The 26,988-nt window shown below is 33.7% G+C and overlaps 1 protein-coding gene across 1 annotated transcript in view; it reads right to left on the bottom strand.

The window, feature by feature from the left end:
- Positions 1-26,712, bottom strand: part of LOC126743495 (dual specificity tyrosine-phosphorylation-regulated kinase 2) — a 178,482-nt gene extending 151,770 nt beyond the window's left edge. The window contains exon 1 of the mRNA XM_050450622.1: positions 26,625-26,712. The gene's annotated coding sequence lies outside the window, so the exon portion shown is untranslated. The remainder of the gene's footprint in view (positions 1-26,624) is intronic.
- Between the last annotated feature and the right edge of the window lie 276 nt (positions 26,713-26,988).

Below are 26,988 nucleotides of genomic sequence, written 5' to 3' on the forward strand. Positions count from 1 at the left end.
CGCCTAAGGCCTGATGACCAACCAAATAGAGTAGAGAAACCGATTTTTAAGAAGCCATTACTTGCAATTTTCGATTGATTGACGGTTATCTTCCAGAATAGGTGTTTATCGCTTATCTTCTACGCCTATGGCCAATAAAGCTCACCTGCATAATAAAATATAATTTTCGATGTGTCGGAACACGTTAAAAAAAGAAAACAAGAGCAAATAAAAGAGTGGTCAAAGCGACGATGGCGCGACGTCGGTCGCATCGCATGAGAGGCTGACCGAGTGGGTTCACCAGGTTTCTGACCGAAAAGCTTTTGTTCGAAAAGTGCGATGCTCCTCCTGCTTTCCGGAGAATAAACTGTTACGAAGTACATTTTGTAATTAATTCCTGCTCCACACACACGGCACAATGACAATATAACGACACATTCCGGTAGGTTTTCGACTCTCGGCCTTTATAATATTTCGTTTTCGGTCTCTTCTTCCTGCTTATTGTATTACTTTTGGCGACGGTGCTTACGGTACTTTTTGTGCTTTGGGTAGGGTACCAAGACCCAAAACAAATTGTTTTATAGCTTCTTGAGAGGATTTTGGCCTTTCTTATCATATAATTGAGATTTATCATTCCAATATGTCTCCCCTTTTAGCTGGTTTTTTGGTTAATTTGGAAATGGACTTATTGGGCAAATCAGCATTCTATCAAAATAAATTCAAAATGGCCGCTTATAGGCACACATTGTCTTTGTGTTGCTTTATTTACATTGCAGTTTAAAACGAAAATTTCTATTTTGTGCGGTCATTTGCTTTTTTATTAGAAATATCTGGTCATTTTCAACAGTTGACAGCGTAAGGAGTTTATTTTGAAAACAACTTGCATTGTCTTATTTATTTAATATAACACGACGTTTCGGTTGGTAAGTATCTCCAACCGTTATCAAGTGACAGTCAGTTTACACTTGATAACGGTTTCATTACTGAAATAAAATTTTTAACACATCTAGAATAACACAATTAGGAAGGAATAATTAGGAATTAAGAAATTCAAACAACAAATTCGGGGAAGTCGGAAGGCCAATGAGATCGGATTCTTCGTCTTCTGGACCCAGATTATTCCGTTTAAAAAATTTCTTGAAATAAACTAATTCAACATTCAGCTCCCACTATTCTCCAAAGTGCTTTAGTAACAACTTTTTGACATCATTAGCCTTTTCCTCTTTGACTTTCACTCCATATTTTCGTATTACGGCTGGTTGAAAATTTTCCAAAAGTCTATTCTTTTTTGTTATTGATTTAAATAAACTCATGTTATGCCTATACACAGGTTCTCCTCTTAGTAATATATCATTTTTTCTTTTGCTTTTTCGTATGAAGAATCTTTTGCACTCTGTTATCTTAAAGTGTAAAGAACTTGTGGATTTTAAAACAGTTTCAGCTGCTGCCTTAAAATCTGCAACGACGCAGTCACTACCAAGCTCTATGATAGTCCCATGTTCTGATATAATGTCTTTATACTGATCTGGGTTTACAATATTTACGAAAGTTTTGATTTTCTTCTCGATATTGCCAAAGACTTGGTCTAGCGGAATAAAAGAGTGCCCTGTAATTGGAAACACAAGCTCTATTGTTTCAATGTTTTGAGGAGCTTTTTGTTGCAACCAAAAAGAGCAAGCAGCAATGACAGTAATGTTTTTGTTTTGGCCCCCGCAACCATCGGCAACTAAACGAATAACTTTTTTATTATGAAAATCAGTATTTTGTAATTTGTGGTACAGGGCTGAGGCAATTTCATTTGAGACTTTTTTGTGAACATCTTCGGTTCATACATAACAGAACGTATTATTTTTAGACAATGTGTCTATTGAACTTCCCTGTGTGATTGTAAAATTATAAAGGTATAACTGACGGCTATAGTAACAACTCTGATCAGGTATTTTTGGAAGGGGTGCATTTTTTTCACAGTCAAAGCAAAAGGTAATAAGGTCATCCCTCTTCTGTCATACCAGATCAAAAAATGCTTTAGCTCTGTATTTATGAACTTGTTTCTCATCCATAAGCTTCAACTTTTTATTTACATCTGTTTCACTCTTAATTTTTAAACTTAATTGTATGCACGTAGAACATGCGTCGGTAACAGGATGCCCAAAACCTAAATTGAATTTAGTGCTAAATATTTTCCAAAAATACGTACGCTTGACTTTAAGCTCAGGGGCAGCCTGGTCATTATGCAATCTAATTAATTTATTAATATTTAGATCCGAGCTTAAGTACTGCCGCATAGAGGAAGACCGACAGTAGTGTGAGCTGTTACATTTTAGTAATTTCAAAAAAAGTATTACAACCAAGCATTTGTTTTTATTTTTTTTGATTTATAATCGCCACCTCTATTGACAGAGTACCTGTCATGAATCCTGACCTGGAAACACCATCGAAAATTAAAATAAGAATAATCAGGGTAATGTATATTATATACGCTGATAATCAGGGCATACATCGCGGCAGCTATAAAGTTCTCGAGAGGGATAAATCAGCCCTGAAACCGTTAGCACAGCTATTAGCATTTATCAAGACCCTACGACTGTAAAAGGTATTATAATAATAATAATAAGCTTTATTTCCAACAGATTACAAATACCCAGTTACCGGAAAATCAATTAAATATATAAATGTACAAATACATGAACTGTATTAGATCCATGCAGCTAAACTATAAAAGAATTGCTATATATAAAAAAAATTGTGAGTTTGAGAAAATATTAAAAAATCGATACTAATTTAGGATAAGAGTTGGGAATTAACCAAGATCAAAATTAGAAAAACATAAAAAAATTAGTAAATAAATGTATTCAAACCAAGAACTAAACAACCTAACCTTCCCCACCGACCATACGCAGGTGACTCAAAATAAGTATATATATAGCAATATCACAAAGCAATAGTGTTAAAGTTTTAACACATAAAGTGAATAGGACTCTGGTACAGAATGTTGGACCTGGCTGTATCCAAGTTAAAAGCTGGACACTGTCTAGATCCTGGGCGTGGTATATGAAACCAAATCCTTTGCACAAGAGATGGGCAGTCAGTTTTATGGTTAAGTAAATTAAACAAGAATTTCACCGAATGCGAGTAGCTCTAGATACAGTATCTTCGATGTGGGGGATAAAAGAAAATTTTTGGTCAAAGGTGACTCCAAGATCCTTAAAACAGGGAGACCTTGCCAGAGACTCTCCATTGACTAAGTAATTAAGGACAACTGGACTTTTGATTCGAAAGTAGCTGGCCACATTACACTTGGAAACATTAAGGTTAAGCCTGTTCAAAGTGCACCAATGGTGTACAGTATTGTTGTTCTCTTATAGTTGACCACAATCAGCTAGAGTCAACCCTATGGAAAAGCTTTAGGGCATCAGCATATGCTAACCGAGAGCAACTGAGGGTGGTGATCATGTCATTAGCGAAAACATTAAAGAGAAGGGGGCCCAAGTTAGAGCCTTGAGTGCCCACAGAGGTGGGTGAAAAACAAGCGAATCTAAAGAATTATTTGAAAGTATCATTAATTCGAGTCAATAGAGTTTTAAAGGAAAAAAGTTTGTACGAAAAGTTAAATGCCAAAAGAATGGGTTTATCGGCAGTACGTATCTTACGGAGTCTCCGTAAGACAGTGGGCAGAAGAAATAGAGGTGATACGTATTTCTGATTTTTGGCTTTCAGAGCAGGGCATCCAGAAACCAAAAAAAAAGAAAAACCTAAAAAAGAAAGAAGACCTTTTTTTAAGGTTGTATCACAAGCATAAGCAACCTATGCTTATGCTTCTTTGGTGCGGATGCTATATTTTTTCCTCCAAAACCGGAGGTACTAGAGCTGATTACGCAAATTTGTTATTCGCTTTTGTTCGTGATCCTTTTCTCTTTCTATCCTTTGGTTTTCTGGTTGTCCTGCCCTGAAGAAGCTAAAAAGCAGAAACACGTGTCGGCAGGTACCACCTTAACTTCTTCTGTTTTCCGTCTTACGGAGTATCCCGATAAATCTATACTTTTACTTTATCATTAACTTAGTATTAGTTAGAGGTAAAAAAGATCTTTGAGGTCGCAGTGCAGTTGTTAAACCTTTTCCTAATAGAATTTTATCTAAAAAATTCATTTTCTACTAGAAAAAGCAAACAAACATATAAAACAAGGAAAAATCACAAAAAATAGAGCAATAAAAGTAAAGAATAAAGTATACCTTGATTAAAGAATATATCAATAATTTGACAAAAATATTAAAAAAAAAGAATAATGATTTTTCATTGCAGCCACAGCCCTATATAGCTAAAATTATTGACACACACCAATTTAAAATTGATCCACCAGGATTTAGAGTAAACACTTAGAACAAGTGAGGCTCTGTAATTTCTTGGATATGTCTGTTCTTTTTATGAATTTCCTAATCTTTGTTCTACTGCCTTCTCGGATATCGTTGATATTTTTTATACATATACATAGTTAACAAACATGAATTTCAAACTTTATTTTAAGAATCTTTAGACAAATTAAGAAATACTCATAACGTATAAATATTAATTTTCTGACTGTACATTTCTGTTGACCCTCAAAGACCACCCAAACACCCAGTGCCCATCACCGAAAAACAATCAATCAAATGTGCGACTTATAAACGACAAAAATTAATACAAATCAGTGACAAAATAATTAATATTTTCAAGTTTATCTTCCTTAAAAAAAATCTGGTTTAGTAGGACACGGATAGTATATGCAATGAGTAGTAAGCATTGGCACTACCCACCATTAGTATTTAAGGATTTAAATTCAATGATCTTCTCGAACCTTGGTTAGGAATAATTTAGTAATGTGAATACAATACGAATTTTAATTTATTCATTCTAAGAGATTGATAATGGTGCTGTGATGAGATTCACTTGTACATGAGGTAATAAAAATAAAGAGATTGGTAGAAATAAACAGACTAGAAATATTCATATGTAAGAACATAGTTACCACTAAATGAATAAGCAAAATATAAGGTTAATAAAAAAACCAGGTTCAATAGATAAGTTTCATAAAAAAGTAAATAATTAAATAAAAGTGAATTTCTGCATTTGTAAACCACCAAATTTTTCCGTTATGGGTTTAAAGAAATATCTCTGTCATGGCTAAACTCCTATTTATCTGGTCGCATTCAAATACCAGTCTTGTAGTCAAATACCAACTCTTGGTATTCTTCCAGAACTGAAAAGAGATCATTTCTGCAGATCTCATAAAATAAGAGTTATTTTGTGCTAATATTCAATATTGGGTCCTTTAGATCTGATTTGCAAATCAATCAGTCAAAGTTACTTGGGTTGAATTTGGTTGAAAACAATCATTACTACTTACTTTTATAATATAACCTAACCTATAACATATATTTCATAACCATTTTCCTTTGACATTTTATGGTTGTCGACGATCTTTGTATCTTTTTATATTAAAGCCAATGAGAAAAAATGAGAATGAGCCAATGAGATAAAAAACCATAGCAAAGTACAAAGTACAAAAATTTATAGTCTAGTTTGAAGTGTCCGATTAGGTAGAATAATGTATTAGATCTTGCTTGTTTTGATAGCGTGCTAGCGAAGGAAAAAAAATTTAATCAATTTTGTGTCTTATGAGTCTCCAAAAAAATTTTACTGAAGGCCTTGTAAACTTGACAAGAGCAAACTGGATAGATAGACACCATCTTCCCTGAAAGCCAACTTTCCAAGAAGCGCCTCTAGTATTATCAGATAACATTGCTAATAAGGGTTCCACTTTCCAAGCTATGGAATCGTACCTACTTAAGTCTAAGTAATCTACTAAAAACGGAAAAATAAGACCATAACTGTTAAAAGAATAATTGAAAAGACTCAACATTCCAGAAGCTTTTGAGAAACATTATCAACCTGTCGAATACGCGACAAATGTGAATTTTCTGTTATACTATAATCAGATTTTTAGATAAATATTTAGAAGATTTAAGGTTTGCGACTGTAAGCTAATTGCCTGTTATCTGCAAGGTAGAAGTCAGAACATGATGGTCAATGGAATAATGCATCTAAATCCAGGCGCCTGTCCTTTGGAGTTCCATAAGGGCCCAAAATATGCGGGTTGCTTCATGTAAAACTAGTATCATCCGCGAAATAACAAGTATTGTTGCTAATGTACAGATAAGCAATGCCATTCATAAACAGCACGAGCAAAATAGAACTTACCTCACAAGAGAATAATACTTACCTCACCATTTAGTTATGACTTAAACTATTCGAGAAGCATGCTTCTAAATATTTTATTTTTTATTTTGTTAATTTTGTTAGTTAAAATATTATGATTCACATAAAGCCTTTGAGAAATCAAAGAAAATAGCTTTTGTTGTTTTTTCGTGCGGTGCAAATTGTTAAAAAGGGAAAACATAATATCCCTCATTTGTGCATTTGCTACTTAAAAATCACAACTGATGATCGATCTTCGTTAACGTGGGGAGGAGTATTATTAGGTGATAGTTAGAAGCCTAATCTTTATCTCCACCTTTTTGCAAAGAAATAATTATAGCAAGGCAGTAAATAAATATTTTTATGTTTATCTTGACATTAGATCTTAAAACTGTTTGCTTAAATCTGTATATTTTATCAAACTGGCCTCTTTAACTAAGAATTGTCCACACCGATCAGAAAAGGAGCAAAGGATGGTAATATGGGATCTCTATGAAAAGAAACCTGAATGGTGAACTGAAAATCGAGAGCGAATTTTGGAAAAAAGTAACGATGAAGAATTTTAATAATTGTAATAATTATAGACAATAAACGTTAGTAACTATAAAATATTAAACGTTAATAAACGTAGCTATAAAACATATTTTAGTAACGGTTCTATTAGCGATTGATGAATCATCATATTAGTTTTTTGTTTTAATCTTGTTTAACAGATCAAATTAACAGAAAAAACTGTTCTCATCTTTTTTATGAGATCAGAAATGTTTACAACTAAATATTTAATTTTTCAGTCATTAATATTAATATTAATATTGTATTAATTATTATAATATTAATATTAATATATATGTATATATTATTAGGTTAACGATTTTCTTAATTGGTTTACTGATATTTTTCAGTATTCATGTTTTGAATAATTTGAACGATTTACATTACCTATGGATTTAGTATTTGGTATGAGTATTAAGGTTATTTGATTTTACTTAGCATTTTGACAAACCGTAAAATATTTTTTAAAAACATATTATTTTTAATTTTTAAGCAAAATGATAATTTTTGGTGTTTTTTAATATATTTATTGTTTTTATTAATCATATTTTATAGTACATTTTATGTTCTTTAATTATCCTAGGATTCTTTCAATTATCTTGCTTAATTCATCTTGATTTTATGAGATTCATCTATCGTTCTCGATTAAGCTCCACCCTTTTTTTAATAACTATACACTTCCATGTTTCACTAATCAAAAAAAACATACTAATTCCCAAAAAAAAACTGAAAAATGCTGAATGCTAAAAAATATTGTTAAGTTGTCTTGAGAATCAATCAAACTCTAATTGGTTTCGAATTTAAAAAAATGGTAAATAGATTACAATATTTAATTTATATTAGATGTAAAAAATAATATTTTTTTGAACCTTTTTCTAGGTTTTGCTATATAAATTATTTATATAATTAGCACCTGCAATAACTATGTATATATCATTAAAAATTAATCGAATAAAAAGTAAAAAGTAACCTTGAATCTCTAACTTGAACTGCATTTATTTTATTATTAAAAAAATTATTCAATCAGCCGAATTCAAACAAGAATTCGGCTGATAACTATCTCCAACACTCTCCAATCGTTATTAAGTGAAAACTAAAAGCAAACTGTATTCTATAGATGTGGACAATGATTGCAAAATTATGTCATGAATGTGCTTCATCATATCTATTACAACGACCAGTTAATAATGATCGCTATATGTTGGGCATAACTGCACTATTGATATTTATCCCGAACCTCGCTCTTCAAATAGTGTTTTCGATAAGCTTCTTCGCGGAAAAACCGCTCTGTTGTAAATCGCTGCTAATATTTTCCAGCTCGGCGTTGAGATTAGTATCATTATTGCATATCGTTAAAGCTCGCTAATAGAGTGTTTGATAAATGCAGAATAGAATAGATTGGTTTCATATACTATCCAGTATAATGAGGCTTCCTGTAGACCAATATTCTTTTCCAGGTAATTATTTGCTATAACTGGAAATAAAGATAAACCCAAGACAAATCTGAATTCTCATAGTCCCATTTATATAAAAGTAACATCGGAGAAGATCAGGCGCATCGCCAGTTTTATACACCAATAGCTCCTCCTCTTCAGATCCATCGCTCAGGAAATTGTTGATTTGGGTGATCCTATGCAATTCGAGAAAAATGTGCCGGTGCACCGTCATGTTGGAACCATATTCTAGCTCGTAGACCTAGGGGAACGTGGGTATTAACTGAAGAAGTATGTCTGGTAGTAAATGTAAATAGATGTTACCAGTTAGCCGAGGTGGGAGTAAGTACGGACCAATTAAGAAGTCGGCAACAACACCGGCCCACATGTTAATTGAAAATTGCTCTTGGTGAGCTCTCGCCCATGCTGCGTGACAATTTTTAGCATCTCATATGGAGCTGTTGGGACTATTAAAGTAACCATTCTTGGTGAAACGGGTCTCATTGGTGAATAGAATGATCGAATCAAAATCCGGTTGAATTGTGATACGCTGCAAAAACCATACACAAAAATCTACTCGCACCTGATAGTCCAATGGACCCAGTATTTGGAGTTTTTCATGGTGGTAAGGGTGCAATTGTGAAACACCCGCTACACTGTTTGATAGGCACTATTCATTTGATGCTCAATTGCACGCGTGCTGATGCTAGATTATTTAGCAATTCTGTTTAAAATTTTTCTGTTATTTCCTTAAAGGCAGCTGTTCGTGCATGTCCTGTACCTCCTGATGGTACCTTCTCATGGTACAGCCGCTCAGCTAACCTGGTATTGCATCTTGCCTGGCCATAAATAATATGCATGTCAGCGTATTCTTCAAATATAAAATCAACCATTTTCAGACTCAAATTCAAAACTTTGTTGTAAATAAATCGAATGTGAAGCAACTAAACTGGTATTTTAACTAAATTAGGTATGCAATATTGATAAACAAGTATTGAGAGACAAAAAATATTTATAAATTCCTATCTTTTTTTTTATTATTCTGCATTAAAAATTAAAATTTATAACAAATTATTTAAATCAGGAAAGTGAAATGTAGAGTCATAGCCCTGATGATGGCCTACGGCCGAAAGTGCTGATTTTAATATATTTTGTACGCTGAAAACGTGTTGTTTTATTTAATATTATTCACTATAATGTCTCAAACAAGCCTCTTATTAAGTTTGGCACCTCCTTTTTGGAACATTCGCTATATTCACATCCAATATCCGATGAAATAAATATTCAAATATCATTTTGAAGGTCGAACGATTTTGTATCATCATAGTCGAATATTGTGGTATATAACTTCACCCTCATTAGTTCGATGATCACGATGCTTAGTTTGATTTGGTTACTAGTGGCGTAAAGTTGTAATCGTAACACAGTGTACAGGATACCATTTTAATTCTGTTAATTCTGTTTGTTAGTCATTATATATTATGTAACTCTTATTATCAGAAGACAGTTACTCTCAGTGATGAACTTCCGAGCACCTCATATTATTTTCTCATTACTTCAGAAGTAACGAATCGTGACTGTGTGACTGGGTTGACTCATAAGGCTGTTTAGCAACCTAACTTGTCTTCCATCCTATATAAATTTCCTAATACCTACTTTTGGAGTAGTAAACTGGTTGCATTCAAAATGCAGATATTTTCAAATATGCTCAATCTGTATACTGAAGTTCTAACGCTATGTCCACTTTACTTACCAGAACATCTAGAAAAGACTTTCTCCGTTTTTATCGTGAAATTGATTGTCATTAATTTGATTTGATAACATAATGTTGGGGTGATCTCAAATTAATATATATTTAATTTTTTCGTCATGCCAGATCATAAAAGTATCATCTACTTATCATCTAGATATCGAAGCTAGAGCCTAGGTTATATTTTGTGGTACTAATGGCATATTTTTAAAACGATGTTATACTACCGGAGATGGACCTATTCGGAAACCCTATATCAAAAGGTCTCTTACTAGTAGTTGGGTTCTAGGTGATTTAGCGCTGGGTTCTTGCTAAGTGTATCATGCTAAAAAATTTCCATATTTCCTATGCAAATACTTAATATGTATAAATTTACAGAATAGTATTCGGCTTTTAGTCGCAGTTTTAAGCATTTTTAAGACTTTTCAGGAGGAATCTAACTATGTACAAATTGCAACATTCTATGTTACTAAACATTGGAAATCTGAAGACTTATTAGCACACTAGGGAATTTTTATTTGGTTTCCGCTTGAGAAGAGGAAGGCTTGGGAAGCATAGAGGAGCTGGAATCTACTTCAAGAGAAACATAAATGGTAAAGCAAATACAAAATTAAATAAACTCCTAATATGTGGTGTTTATGAGTGCGCTAATTAAAATTATGAATAAAAAGAAATATATTTTTATTGTACGAGGGTGGTCTCAGAAGTACCCGGCCTGACCTAGAGATGTCGGTAGTAGCTTGAAAAATATCAGTGTATTAGAAAGTATACAATCTATAAAGCATATGTTTCAAGTTTGAAGACGCCACGTTGTTTAGTATTTGTTTGGCAGCCATCAATAGTGAATGTTTTCAGTGAATTTGTGAAAATGGAGAAAATTGGTCATCGTTATGTGATACAATACTTTTATTTGAAAGGCCTTAGCCCAACCAATATAAAAGCTGAACTGGATTCTACTCTGGGTGAGTCTGCTCCTTCGGTAACAACAGTAAAATATTGGGTAGCAGAGTTTAAACGAGGCCGTACGAGCTGCCAAGACGAGCATCACAGTGGTCGACCAAATGAGCTGACGACTCCAGAAATTTTAAAGAAAATTCTCAAAGTGGTACTAGATGAGCGTCGACTGAAAGTGCGCGAGCTAGCGGACATAGTAGGCATTTCAAAAAGTGCGGTACATCGCATATTAACTGAAAATGTTGACATGAGAAAGCTGTGTGCAAGATGGATGCCGCGTTTGCTCACACTCGAGCAAAAACAGTGTCGTGAAGATGTTTCAATGAGCTTGGAAACGACAATTCGATTATTTTTTAGTAAAAAAGAGCAGGCTCCAACTTAAATTTCGCAATTTATTTCAGTTCTCTAGCATTTATAGTTACTTCACAATTAATTTTCAAAGTTCGAATAAATACACCATGTTTAATTTTTTCCTTGTACCAGCGCGGCCGGGATGTTACGTCACAGGCGCCCAAGTGGACGCGACGACCGACGCCATGTCGACCGCGCACGCTGCTTTGTCAAAATAACGCCTGGGCACTAGGCTGTGGTTGGCTGGCTAGCGAGCGCTCTGTAATACACCGTCGCGTCGCGTCGGCGTCTATGACGTAGCGCGTAATTGGGACGGAATCTCGGGAGGTATAAAAAACCCCAGACTAGCAGCCTTATAACTTTGCAAATACTTACCCTAACAACTTGAAATAAACGTCCTTGTTCTTATAAACTTATGTTGTATTTATTTTTGGGAAAATATATATATATTTTTTTTCATTTTCCAAGCCCATTGAGTGTTTAGCAAAATTTAATAGCAACAAAGCAGAATTTTTGCGTCGTTTCATAACCATGGATGAAACATGGGTCCATCACTTCACACCTGAGACAAAACAAATCAAAAAAACAATCAAAACAATGGACTCAAAAGGGAGAACCGGCTTCAAAGAAGGCGAAAACCGTTTCATCTGCAGGCAAGGTCATGGCGTCGGTTTTTTGGGATGCGCGAGGGATAATTTTCATTGACTATCTTGAAAAAGGTAAAACTATCAACGGCGAGTATTATGCGAACTTGGTTAAGACCGCATTTGGTTAAGAAGAAAGTGTTGTTTCATCAAGACAATGCACCAGCTCACAAATCCGTTATTGCAATGGCCAAAATTAACGAATTAAAGTTTGAATTGCTACCTCATGCACCCTATTCGCCAGATTTAGCCCCCTCAGATTATTTTCTGTTTCCAAACTTAAAAAACTGGCTCAGTGGTCAAAGATTTTCCAACGATGAAGAAGTGATGTCTGCAGTTAATGGCTATTTCGAGGCGCAAGACAGTTCTTATTATAAAAAGGGTATCGAACTTATAAAACATCGCTGGGAAAAGTGTATAGAGCTGAAAGGAGATTATGTTGAAAAATAAATAAATTTTTTTCCAAAATTTTCGTGTTTTCTTTCTTGGGTCGGGTATTTTTGGGACCACCCTCGTATGATACTTGATTGTTGAAATAATTATTGAAGGCGAAAAAAGCAGAACCTTGTTATCTCTCATGAATTCCTTTAAATTACTACATATGATCAAAGAAAATACAAGAACGATGATCCGTTCCTCAAGTTCGATATATAGGGAGTCCCGAAAAATGTGGAAAATCTCTCGAATTCAGGTAGAAAATAAAAAAAAATAATATGGAACGTTACTATAAAAAAAAATTCCTATAGGCCCTTCCTACGAAGATACGAAAACCCCTTAAAGACGCTAATTAATATCTGGGCAGGAATCATTGGCAATTTTTTCATTGGGCCATTCGTATTACCGCAACGATTGAATGAAGAACTTTCTTTGGAGTTCCTTCAGAACAATCTTCTAGACTTAGTAGAGCATTTGCCACCTGCGATCCGCCGAAACATGTATTTTAAGCATGATGAAGCCTCATCTCATTTCAGCAATGATGTAACGAACAAACGAACACCCTGAATAACGTTTTTCCAAACCGTTGGATAGGTAGAGGAGGATACATTGCCTGGCCTCCTCGGTCTCCCGATATAACGCCATTGGATTTTTACCTATGGGGTCACCTCAAAGGGCAGGGCAACCAGAAAACCAAAGGAAATAGTGAAAGTGTTTTTTGGCCCTGAAGAGGCCAGAAAGCAGAAACACGTGTCGGCAGGTACCATCATTACTTGTTTTGCTTCGTGTCGTGAACTGTCCCGATTAACATATTCTTTTGTCAATTTATATTATGAAAAACTTAAATGCAAAAAATAAATTTATATGGAGTATATAAAGGCAGTTTTATATCGGACCATATGTGTCAAAAAATTATTTTTTAACTAGATAGTATATCAGACAGAGAGGGATGATGTTAATAAACAATAGGGCGAGTCTACAAAGAATTATTTAATGAAAGTTCTCCTTTAACAGTAATAAAATGGGAAAACCCGAAGACAAACTATTAGCTTGTAAGAATAGACTAGATATTTTGTTCATTTTATTAAAAAAGAACGGGCAATAAGAACAAATGCATATGGACAATATGTAAATAAATGAATGGATTGGGAATACATCATGAAATAAGATTGGAGGGATCACCTGAATAAATTGCAAATAATTATAACAATCATTTCCTCTCTATGATTCCAACTCTGCTAAATAGCTTCGTAAAAATGCCCTTTCATATAAGTACAACATTTCTGAATCCCGTTAGACCAGATGAGATTATGATATAACACAGAAAACAAAAAATAACCATAGTAGTAGAATTGATGAGATTCCAACTACTATCATAAAGAGCTTCACAACAGAACTTAAAAATAGTTTGGCTTAGATCATAAATAATTCGTTTAAATTTGGAATAATCCCTGATAGTTTAAAAGTGGCGTTGATTAAACCTTGCTTTAAGAAGAGGGATTCAAAAATATTGGACAATACAGACTTATATGTCTTTTGCCTCGCTTTTCTAAGATCTTCAAACATGCGATGTGCTCTCTGCTGGAAACTTTTTTTTTAAATAATAACCTTTTTAGTCATTATCAAAATGGGTTTTTAAAAAACGAATCAACAAATACTGCAACTTTTGCTTTCATTAAAAATGTGCTTGAGAATTTGGAAAAAGGCGAACTTACTCTTGGATGCTATTAGATTTATCAAAAGCCTTTGACTGACTGGACAGAACACTACTTATTTTTCAAGCAGAAAAATATGGGATAAGGCGAAATGCATTAAAGTGGTTTAAATTTTATATAAATAATAGAATCCAAATGGTCCAGACAATTAAAGACTGCATATTCGCAGGTCTTACTAAATGAAATGGGAGTAGGGCAAGTAAGCATATTTGGCCAATCCTGTTCATAATTTTTGTAAATAACCTATATCTGGAGTTAGATTCTCCATATTAATCCATATTAACGTATAAGAGAATAAACTAATGACAAACTTAATTATTAGCTCTAAAACTCTAGAAAAGCTCACTTTAAGGAATTTTTTGATAGAACTTTGCATTGTTTGTATACAAATAAATTGATTTTAAATATTGAAAAAACAATTAGCACAAATAGACTTTGATAATAACAAATTTGATATATCGCAACATGTTAATTTTTTAGATATCATCATAAATGAAAATTTGGACTAGCCCTGGCAAATATCTCAGTTATGTAAAAAATTAAACGCGGTGTGCTATGGCATATGGATATTAAATAAACTCATGAATGATACTTCCCTTAAGTATGTTAATTTTGAATTATAAAAGAAAATACATGACAAACAGAGCTGTAGGCATTATGACTGTCTATGCGTTTTATATCTATGTACAATAATAGAACAATGGACTTTCACAAAATCACTTTTTTATATACAGGGTGTCCGGAAAAAGGAGGCCAGTCCGCCGGCCACATATAGGGTGGACTAAAATAATGCGACTTTCGTTATATCATTTTTTAAATGGGCGCTCGATATTCAATATACAGGGCGTCAAAATGATAAATATAGAATTTTTTTTTATAAATAAGTCAAGTGTTTCATAAGATATTAAATTAAAATTTGGTATGAGGGGATTTTTTAAAACGAGAAATTGAAATCCGTTCACGGATTTGCTATACCTTGCAGAGGACGCCACCTGCGGTATATTGCATGTTTAAAAAATACCAAAACTTTTTTGTACCCCTGTATAATAAAGTTCTAGTAAAAAATTCTAATTATCCAATCTTTTCTTGTAAAAAAAGTATTCTTAGTAAATGTCGGCCTGAGAATCCGTTTATTAGATATCTTAATTTTAAAATCTAGATACTTCTTTCTAAACAAATTGGCTGACCTGCCGGATCCAGTAACTTTTTACGTACTGTCAAAGTAACAAATTTAAACGCTTCTGACGCTTTTTACAAGCTTCTCAATTACTCCTAAAATAAATCTACGTTTTTTAATTACATATTTGTATTTGGTGTGTTTTCTTACAACTTATAAAACCATAATGGCTCACCGACCAAGAAATGTACCCTTTTCCGAAATGGCGGATATGTTTTTGATGTTTGGCAAGTTTTAAATATTATTGTAAACGGTAAATACCTGTCAATTCTTAACTAGGAAAATGTGACTCCAATGCTAGTTTAGCCGCTAGACGCTATATCCAGACATTCCCAAGCCGATTTCATCCCAAAAGAAAATATTTTTTAAATTTGATTAACTGCCTAAGGGAGACTGGAAGTTTCAGCGAAAGACGGAAGGGTAATTGCGGCGGATCTTGTGCGTTGCAATCAGGGCAAGAGGAAGAAATTTTAAGAATTGTCGAAGAATCACCAAACATTAGTACTAGGGTTTTGGCTGAACGAGTGGGAAATATTGGGAAAATCGAGACACATCATATTTTATGGAGTCAACAACTTTACCCAATTCATCTTCAAAAAATACAAAGTCTTTTAACCGACGATCCCGAGGCAAGACTTGCTTTTTGTAGATGGTTATGTGAAATGAATAATAGTAATGTGGATTTTATAAGGGCGATTCTGTTTACTGACGAGGCCACGTTCACGAGAAACGGCATGACAAATATCCATAGCGCACACATATTGGCTGAAGAGAATCTTAGAGCCATAGTTGAGACACATCATCAAGTGGGTAGGTGTTGTGGATAACTTTCTTTTAGGACCTGTCATTTTACCAGGTAATTTGACTGGTGATTAATTTCTGTTGTTTCTACAAGAAATTCTGCCCGATTTGCTTGATGATATGCTTCTAAATTTAAGACCAAATCTTGGTTTCAACTCAATGGTGCTTTGGCTTATTTTGCTATAAATGTTAGGAACTATTTACATCAAGTATTTTCTAATCGCTGGATTGGTAGGGGTCGAGATGCTTCTGTTCCGTGGCCACCTCGTTCGCCCAACCTTACACCTTTGGATTTTCCAGTCTGGGAATGTATGAAAGACTTTGTGTATATGGTTCCAATTTTAAACGACGATCATTTAAGGAAAAGAATCATTGCAGCTGGAGAGTATTTCAGGTTGAAACCAAATATTTTTCAAAGCCTTAGATTTTCATTAATAAAGAGGGCTCGTATGTGTATACAAACAAACGGAGGTCACGTTGAACAAATAATTTAGGGTGAATATTTTATGATTTTTATTATAATTTAGCATTAATTTAGAAAAAATAATTTACGTTTATTTTGTTAACTTGTTAAAATGTATCTAGATTTTAAAATTAAGATATCTAATAAACAGATTCTCAGGCCGACATTTACTAAGAATACTTTTTTTACAAGAAAAGATTGGATAATTATAATTTTTTACTAGAACTTTATTATACAGGGATACAAAAAAGTTTTGGCATTTTTAACACATGCAATATACCGCAGGTGGCGCCCTCTGCGAGGTATCGCAAATCCGTGAACGGATTTCAATTTCTCGTTTCAAAAAACCCCCTCACACCAAATTTTAATTTAAATATCTTATGAAACACTCAACTTATTAAAAAAAAACGATTTTATATTTCTCATTTTGACGCTCTGTATATTGAATACCGAGTGTCCAATTAAAAAATGGCATAACGAAAGTCGCATTATTTTGGTCTACCCTATATGTGGCCGGCGGATTGGCCTCCTTTTTCTGGACACCCTGTATGTGTGTAAAATTATTTAATGCTCTACCAGACCAAATAAAAAGCAATATCAAACATGTAAAGCCAAGATTAAAAAGTTATTAGTAACAAATGAACCATGTTGTTTAAGAAAATTTTGTCCAACTTTGTAGGTGACCTAATGCGTATTTCGATGTCTAGTTTGTAGTTTTTTTGTCTTTTGTAGGTTTTTTTTTCTTTGGAAGCCATTTCATTTTAGATGTGTAATATTCATAATATGTTGATCTGAAATAAAACAATTATTTATTTACTTATATAATCTGGAAACATGTGATCCGACTTAAGGAACTAAAAATTAAATACTAAGAATCATTGATAAAATTTAATTTAAAAAGCTAAATCTTACATTCACTAATTGTTTCGCTAAAAATTGCTCAACCTTGCTCAACTTTCATTTTTACCATCACATTTTAACACCATTATAACTAAACTTAAAATTTATTTTTTCCAAAAACTACAAAATTCCATTCATCTTAAGAAGAGTAAAAACAATTAACATACATTCAACATCATCAATCCTCAATGTTTACATTGGTGATGGCCAGTTTCGGTTTCATTTCGCCAAATTAACAAATGTTACCAAACTACGTGAATAACGAAATGCCGTTATATTCGTCGCAGCATTTCACCTTGTCCCGAATTATTTTTTATTTTTTTGGTATTCTACGTAGGTGGCAAATTCGGTAGATGGTTTGATGGTGACTCATTTTTCTTATGCCCAATTCCCGCATATTCTTGTAAGAACTTGTTTATTTTTTTAAAACAAAGAAATTATTTCTGACTCTTCTGGTATACCCATAAATTATACCTAATGGCAAAATAATAATATAATTTTACATACAGACAATGAGAGAGCGATGGTGTTTGGGTGGTTCAATGAAACTGATTTCGATCATGAATTCACGGTCGTTTTTTAAGTGTCGAGGATTTTTGCTTCCTACAGTGGATGTTTAACGGGAAATAGCGGAACATTTTATAAAGCCCTAATTATGGCCAAAAATATGTAGGTATCCAAAATACCAAGAAAACTCTTCTTCTTGGTATTCTTTATCATTAGCTAAGTCCTTTGTTGCGTATTCAAATGGATTTAAATTTATCATAATTGGGTTAATTAGATGATTACAAAACATGAAAATAAAAGGTGGTAGTTATTACTCGATATGGAAATAGGACCTGGTACCGTTAATACTAATTGCTTTGCATCACCATTTTTGTGTAGTAGTGACCAGGTTTTAATTGTTTATCGAAGTAATTTTAGATTTTTAAGAAAACAGCGTAAGTAGGTTAAATTTAAGAAACAAAGAAGTGGAATCAGAAACCAGGATTATGAGTCACATATGTGAATCTTTCATTTTTTTTTCAAGTTCCCATTTTAATAACAATATCTTTATTTTTAACTGCTGTTAAAAGGTATAACGCTGATAGTTTTAACAGTAGCGAGAAAATAAACTATAATTTTTCCTTACCAGCAACTCGTCTTTCATGATAAGTCTAACCTATTGTACAAGGGATTAAAATTTGTAACTGAAAACCATAAGAGGAAATGAGTCAATTCAATTGGAAATTTTAAATTACTTTTGACGGTCCGCAGATTTCAGAGTTAATCAGGATCCTCAATTTTGAAGGATTTTTTTGGGCAAAGCAAATTAACCAATTAGGAAACCTGTGGCAAAAGTGAACTTATCCTATATTTTAAATGAAATATAAGAACATTGAGTATAATGACGTGGTAGAAGAAACTGACGTATCCACGGAAGATACTCTTAGCTATGTACACATCTTACTAAGTTATTTTCCGTAGGATTTATCGTTTTTGAGCCCCCAATGTTGAATCGAAAAAGAACTCAGAAGTTGAATTGAAACATGAAAATAATGATTGAACGGGATTGTCCAAATATCAACGTTACCAATGGGATCTGAGACCCGTAAGATATTCACTGTAGGTTGAATAATAGCTCAGTAGCGTAATTTAATATCATATTTCCCCTGTATAAAGTTTCAAGATTTTCAGATTTATTTTTCGAAGGTAATTATAGTATGTTTGGAATTCTTTTATTAAGCACCAAATTACGCAACTTTGTCACACGTTTATTGATCCTATACCGCTTACAGTTTTTGAACGAAGTATGACTCAAATTTCCAAAAAAAAAATTAAATAATCGTTGTATTTAAAATTACTTTTAAATTTTAAATATTAACGAGTAAAATAGGATAGTAGATTAAGATAATAGATTTAATTTCCGTTTCTCATGAATTTGGTTAAATTAGGTGCTCGCATGTAATCAATTAATTTTAAGGTCTTAAATTAAACACTTCGGACAAACCTTCAAATAAAAAAGAACTTGGAGAAGATATACTCGTTTTTAATGGAACTTGAAATAAACAAAAAATTATTCCATATATTCATAAAAGGTGAGGATTTATGCTGATTTTTTTCTAATGCAAAAGTAAATCCCATTCCTAAAATATTCCAGATGGTATTAAATTTAGCTTTCAACAAGTAAGCTAAATACAGGTGAGGGATGCTGTAGATTCTCTAAAAGATAAGCCAATCAGACACATATACGGTATTAATGTAACCATTATTAAAATCTCAAGTATCAAAAAGCAATTATCAAGCATCAAAAGTATCTCAACAGGACACTTTTTTATCAAATCTGCTTATTTTTAAGAACGGTTCAAGGTCTGATCCGGGCAATTACAAAACCATCTCATTAATTCCCACTATTACGAAGGTCTATGAGCACATATTGAAAAACCAACTGTGCAGGTATTTTGAGGAAAATTGTCTCTTCACCACTTGTCAATATGGCTTCCGAGCCAAAAGATCAACAACTCTCTTCTTAGAAGATTTGTTGGACTATCTGGTTGGTGCCTTTGAGAAAGAGCATTACACTGCTACAGTGTGATTTCTCGAAGGCATTCGATTGGGTTTTCTATGGAATGCTGGTAGACGGACAAACTAAGTTAACAAAACCTAGGATTCTCTGGTGTAAATGGAGTTAGCTTAAATTTGATACTCAGCTATCTCACGGGCCGCAAACAGTAGATAGTACATCATAATAAAACATCAGATATTGTTGGTGTACATCATGGAGTTCTTCAAGGAGAGGTACTCGAACCTCTCTTGTTTTTAACATACATTAATGACGTTAAATATGCTTGTTTGCATCTGACCTGCGGCGGTTTCCTGATGGCATTACCGTAGTAAAACAGGGTCAACACTTTAAAGAATTGATGGCGTCAGCGTGCTGCTGGTCGGCTGGCGGAATGTTTCATAACTAATAGGTTGTCCATAAAACAGTCCATATGAGTCTTGGACTAAAAGCTATTCCAAAGGGTAATCAGGATGTGACAAAATTCTTAATGGTATACCTGGATCACATGCTGCGGTTTGATAAATATATTGATTACATGTCAGCCAGGGCTTCCGAAACATATTTTTCTTTTACGTAGCTATTCTTGCATGGAGGTATTCCAGCCAGTCGTCTCATGTTTTCACTCTCCAGAGTCTCCGGAGGCCGGGGTTCTTTGACTTGTTGCAGAGTTGGGGTACCATGAGAATATCTCTTCCAAGAGATTTCATGAGCTTGGGGTCGAAGCATATTTTTGAATATGCCTTCTCCTTGCCTACAGGTATATAGCTCGGTATATTACAAATAGTTACTACTAGTGTAGTCGTAATATACAACTACACCACTAGGCTAGGTGATAATTGACTAGGTTAGAAATGACTTCTTAAAATTGTAGAGGAGTCGTTTGTCGAGAAACATGTAGACCTTGGCCCTATCAGGTTATAGCAATACCATAAAAAAGGGTTCTGCTGAAAAATGCTTTCTACAGCATTGATGAGTTTCTATTGTAAGATTTCACCAATTAAAATTGATAACGGTGGGAACCACCCACGCTTTACTCTTCAATATTGTTAATTGTTTAAATATCTATTTTTAACCTATAGTCCGCCATCACCAATTACTAGAATTTTATTATGAGATTTTAATTTTTTATGGATTGTCAATCATATTAGTGTAATCTATTAGTGCCATCATGCATTTGTTAATGTTTTCCTTATTTGTGACTAATGTGATTGCGACATGAGAAATGATTGTATCTCAAGTACTTGAAATATAATTTCATTTTATTTCCCAAATATTCATTTACCTCAACTTATATCTCCACTATAAGAATGGACTACTTAGTCAAAGCTTTAAAGGGTTTTGAGAATTTCGTAAATGTAACTATAATTACTGATTATTTGGAAAATTTTAAAAATTTAAAGAGGAATTTCGACTAACTAAAGCAACCACATTTCAATTATCAGATATGTTTCAAACGTGGTTCGAAAGAAAGATTTTACCAAATTTGGAAAACATAAAGTATCACCGCCATGGAAAATGCTTCGTTTTCATTCATTTTATTGTCAAAATAATAATGGAACAATGGCAATGTGATTGAGATTTATGTTGTAGACAACTCATACCTAATTTAATTACGAGTATATTTTTTGCAAAGTTGTAAAGTTGTGCTGATGCTAAATGGCTAAGAATTATGGTCTTATTTGAAAAAAATGATTAAACGATAAAAGCAAAAAATACATGTTTACTTATTTTAAAAATTCGTATAGAGCAGTTAAAAAACAAAACACTATCAAAAAATTCTCACATAGTTTATTGAAACACATTTAACATATTTAACTTGGTTGATGGAATGAGTTTTTTTGACATTAATCATAGATGCTCAGTATACGATTTTTTTACGGAATACACTGGCACAAAAAGTAATACCTATGGTACTCGACTATCACAAGTAGCGACAGAGTACTACGAAATTAATTTTTTTCTTAAAGTTCTGCAATTTGTAATGTTCGGGAAAGACGTGCTTTGCGAGTTGATTCCAGAGACTTGCACTTCTACATAAAAAGTTCGAATATGGCGACATTCTAGGCGTCTGCAGATGCACCCGATATTCATGAGTGGTATCTGCCTGTTGAGTAAATCTTACGTGTAAAGCTCTAGGTAGAATGATATGGGCCAGTTAAGAAGAGCATATACGGTGATGGTATCGATAAGATAGTCAAATCCGCCATCTTCCTTCTTTGTACCAAACTGTCCAAGCCTCTAGTTATCTCTTGATCTCCTATAAGACATATGGGCCTTTTCTGGATGGAATCAAGCAGCTTCAATGTATGTTTAGGTGCAAAGCTTCATATGTGAGAGCAATACTCAATAGTACATACACTTGTAGAGCGTTAAAAGCTGTCAAGGTGTATATAGCCTTTTCATTTTAAAGAGAGGCCCAATTTTTTGAGAAATTACTTTAACTATTTCCGGTTTATGATCATGCCAAGACATATTGCTTCCAACCTTCACAACTAACAAGTGAACTGACGAAGATGGACCTGGACATAATAAGGCTTGCGGCAAAGGCAGCATTTCTTGTGAATAGCTGAGAGCTGCGTTAAGCTCAGACACTTACTCCACTCGAAAATGATGTTAAGCTCGGCATTTATAGTTGATACTTGGATTGTTTTTTTATAAGCGATCGGCCTATTTTCAAATGTAATCGGAAACAAATCCCTACATTGTACTGCCGCATTGCTTCTATAGAACCATTTAATAATTCGTACTATAAACTTAAACAGGATAAACAGCAGAAATAAGTTAAGAAAAAAATAATATAGCTTTAAAATAGGACATATCGATATTATTACATATTGTTATTCTGTAAAACATAAAACAGCAAATACCTGTCCGACAACCGTGCTCCGAGCCGTTTCCGACATTTGTTGGGTCTGAAGCATGAGGATATTGGCATTTTGTTTCAGCTCATCGGCTGCTCTAATGAAGCATTATTTAATCATCAGTATTTATTCTGCTCTATTCGTGCTCTACTCAATCAGCCATTTGTTTGTATGCTGCTTATTGATATGTACTGAACTCACTGAGACTAACTTTGAGTTACCTAGAGGTACAAAGAGAGCAATTAAGAATACCAAGTAGGTTCCAAACCACCAGGAAAAGGTACCAATCAAATGTGATATCTTTTATTTGGAGCAAGTTTATTTATCTCGCTCTCCTTACAAACAGGGGTATGTTGGTAGGTTAGTGGGTCCACCTTTTTACACACAAACGACACACACCCTACCAACACAACCTGGGCATATAGGAGGCCAACCGTAAACCCCCCAAGCCAACCCGTATCATCTGACCAACGGGCCTCAGCATAGCTGAGTATTTATATGGTATAACCTAAGGTTACACCTAAACTTATTATATAAGTGATGTAGGCTTTACTACCTATTTTATTTACAATCAACATCTTCAATATGTGACCAGTGTTAGCACTAAGGCTAGCCGCATATTGAACGTAGGGCAGCAGAGCACAGCACAGCCGAGACATAGCAGAGGAAAACTATTCCTCTGCTCTGCCTCTGCGACGAGCGCATATTGAACGTAGGACCGTTGATTGACTAATAGTATTATTCAATCATTATTACACCTATTATTCAATCAACGGTAGGACCTTTGCATGTCGTAGCTATTTGTCTTTTTTTGATATGTATATATTTCCTTATATTGTCATATAAAGAGCATAATTAAATTGAAGGTACCTATTAGTTATTAGAATTAAATATGTCTACAAGACGAACTTTCTTTAGATTCAGAATCGGATTCGGAAATCGAGAATATTCTGTTGTGTTTCTATTTAAAACGGCGAAAAAAGTGTTTAGGTGAATGTACTCATTTAAAAAAAGAAGAACGTATAGAGAATTTAATCTCTTAAGTGATTTAAGTGACGTTCAAATTAAACAATATTTTCGTGTAACCAGGCTTCAGTTTCAAGAAATTCATGACGTAATTAAAGAAAATATTCAAGGGATTGGCTGCAATGCACGACAACCTATTGACACTGAAATGAAACTGGCAGTTTGTTTAAGGTAAGTATTTTAATTGGCAAGTACTACTAAGAAAAATCAAAAGTGCGAAAATAGTTGGCGCAGTTTGCTGTTTAGATGGCGATTGCGGAGCCAGCGACAATAAATTTAGGGGTTGCGGTTCTAGCAGCGGTGATACAAAGGGTTGGTGGGGTATAGAGTATCCTGAGCAGCTACTGGTTGCCCGACTATCGGATCCTGAATGCTGGCCTATTAGTCTATTGGAAGTATCGTTGCTTATAGGTTGAGATAATTCTTCTTCATATAGTACAGCCTCAAACAATTTTCTTTTTATGCATAGCTGAGCTGCCGTTGGCAATGTTTTTGTATCTTGATACATAGACATAAAAAATTTATATAAGCCATCATTTTGTCTTTTTAGTTCCTCAGAATATTCCTCTTGAAGTTTGTTACGTTCTGCGGCTCTTTCTTTGAAAAGAATTTCACGGTTTTCCAAAGTTTGTAGCACCAAATCATCAAGTTTTGATTTCTTGGTAACTTTTTTTTTCTGAAAAATAGTTTTACCACCAGCTTCTTGATCAGGTAATTCTGTAGAGTTTCGGCTAAGCTCTTCACTTTCACATTCGTGAATGCACTGTATATTCAAAACATGTTTTTTAGATTGGGACCGCCAAATTTATATACTTCAGAAATATAATCAGTACCTACTTACCATTTGCATAGTTTAATTTCTTGCTAATTTCGTTCCAGATTTCATCTTTATCTTTGGTACGCATATAGTCTTTGTGACTTGTATCATATAATACTTTATTTTCTCGCACGAGTTCAATTAGGAGTTCCATTTTTTTACAACAACAGTTGCCACTCTGCAGAGGAAACTGTGCACACTCCACAACCGACAGAGGCCGGACAGAGTACTCTGTTACTATGTCGCGCAGGCCTCGCCTCTGCTACGTCCAATATAATTGCGTGTGTTACAAAATCCTCTGCTGCCCTAGGCTGTGCTCTGCTCTGCTGCACTACGTTCAATATGCGGCTAGCCTAACACAGATTTATGACTGTTATTTCTTGTGAGAAATTAACATTTATCAGTCACATTAATTCAGATTGCTAGGTTGTGTTTAATAATTTAGTTACATCATAGGTTAATATATCGAAGTTCACAAGAACTTTTTCCTTCCCCACAAACCTTTTTCGAGTCAAGATTGCAGTTATGCTCCCTAGCGGTCATTTTAGAAACTTACAAATATTTTCCAGGTTTTTCTCTTGCCCGTTTTAGTAATAATCTTTTTACCGCAACTCTGCTAGCCTCTGCGATGACTACGTTCCTAGATACAGTGCGTCGCTGACACTGGGGCGGCCACTTATCTGAGAGGAAACGGATTTGCCATTATTTTGGACAATGTATAATCTTCAACTCCCCAAGTTGTATATTTTTTTGAACCTCGAAAAATTATAAAACCCTAAAGTGCTATGAAATTCAGCGCCAGGGGAGCCTTAGTGAGGTTATATTCAATTTATCCACTTTCCAGTTTTACTCAAAGACCCAATTGCATTTAGTAACAGATTTTATTATTGATGTCCTATCTTAATTTTTATCGTACAGGCAAACATTTATTTTAACAGAAAAAAGTCTTTCTGTTTCTCCTGTTTTTGAATGTAGCAATTAATCAAGTTTTTTTATGTAAAATCACATAATAATGTTACCTCTTAATGTAGCAATGCCTATAACTAAACTTGATTATATAATAGAAAAAAGTTATGGACAAAGAGCATTTTTGCGTTTCTTTTTGTTTTTCGATTATATCTTATCGTTAGGATGTACTTAATGGAGGAAATTTATGTAGGTGTAAGCAACACTAGACTCTGATGAGTTATTGTAGCGGCCTATCTCACCTTGATAAAGACTTAACCTAACCTAATAAGAATTTTTTTTTGTATATACACATGGTATAATATATGGTAGTTTGGTATACCTATACACAGTTTAGTTTGGTCACACATGTTATTTGGTAGTATACACAAAAAAGCATATGAGTTACATTATAGTTTTTGAGTAAAAGTGAAACAATTAAAAAGCGCTCCTAAATTTAATAGAGCCTTGTAGTTTTATCATTTTTAGAGATTTATTAGACATATAAGTCAAAAAACATTGAACGTTCAGTACCTTTTACTCCTGTTTTTCTTGCCTATCTAATAGCCTATATTAAATATCTCATAGAAAAAGGATCATTAGATCAAGGAATCATTTAAATCATTATTTTGGTAGGACATTCCATGAATGTTTATTTTAATGACTTGCAACGTCTAGAAGTAATGGCATATTCCTCTAATATGTCTGTGTTTCTACAGAGTTGTGAATTCCAGAATATTCGCGTTTAGGTCATTATTCTTTAAAAAGTTTCCGCGAGCAACAAAAACAGACTTGCATTGTATAAAATAAAAACGATTAACGAGGTACAACATAATTTTCATTAAGTTTTTTGTTTAAATAAAAAAAAGTACCCTTTAGATAATAACATAGCTCAATAGCCTTGTCTTGTTACTAAAACCGCTTAATAAATACCTACATGTCCTTCTGAATTTAACAATAACCGTCCAATTTAGCGACCTCGCATAAAATCCGATTAATTATTTTAATACCTATTTTAATATCGAACTAATGCTTCCTACTTACGGTATACGTTTTAGCCTTGGCGTAAAGTGATCAAATATAATGTACAGATGCTTCGGTTTGTTTATAATCTAATTTGGCCTACCGAAATTATCCAGAAAACTACTAAGAAACGATTTATTTACATATGACATGGAGAGAGAGCCGAGCGACGCGGTAAAAAGCGCTAAACTAAAAAGCTTAAAAGTTTATGAAGCCTTTTTTTATATGCTTGATCCGTCTATCACGTTTTCTATGGACAGAGCCGTCGTATAGTATATGTGCATTTTTTAAACTTTAATGTATTGAAGCAAGAAAAAAATACAAAAATTTAAGTATTTTTAATTTTTTTTTGGTGAAAATCTCCATTTTCTAAAGTAATAAATTT

Source organism: Anthonomus grandis, chromosome 13 (genome assembly GCF_022605725.1).
Source record: "Anthonomus grandis grandis chromosome 13, icAntGran1.3, whole genome shotgun sequence".
In the NCBI taxonomy this organism is placed as follows: domain Eukaryota; kingdom Metazoa; phylum Arthropoda; class Insecta; order Coleoptera; family Curculionidae; genus Anthonomus; species Anthonomus grandis.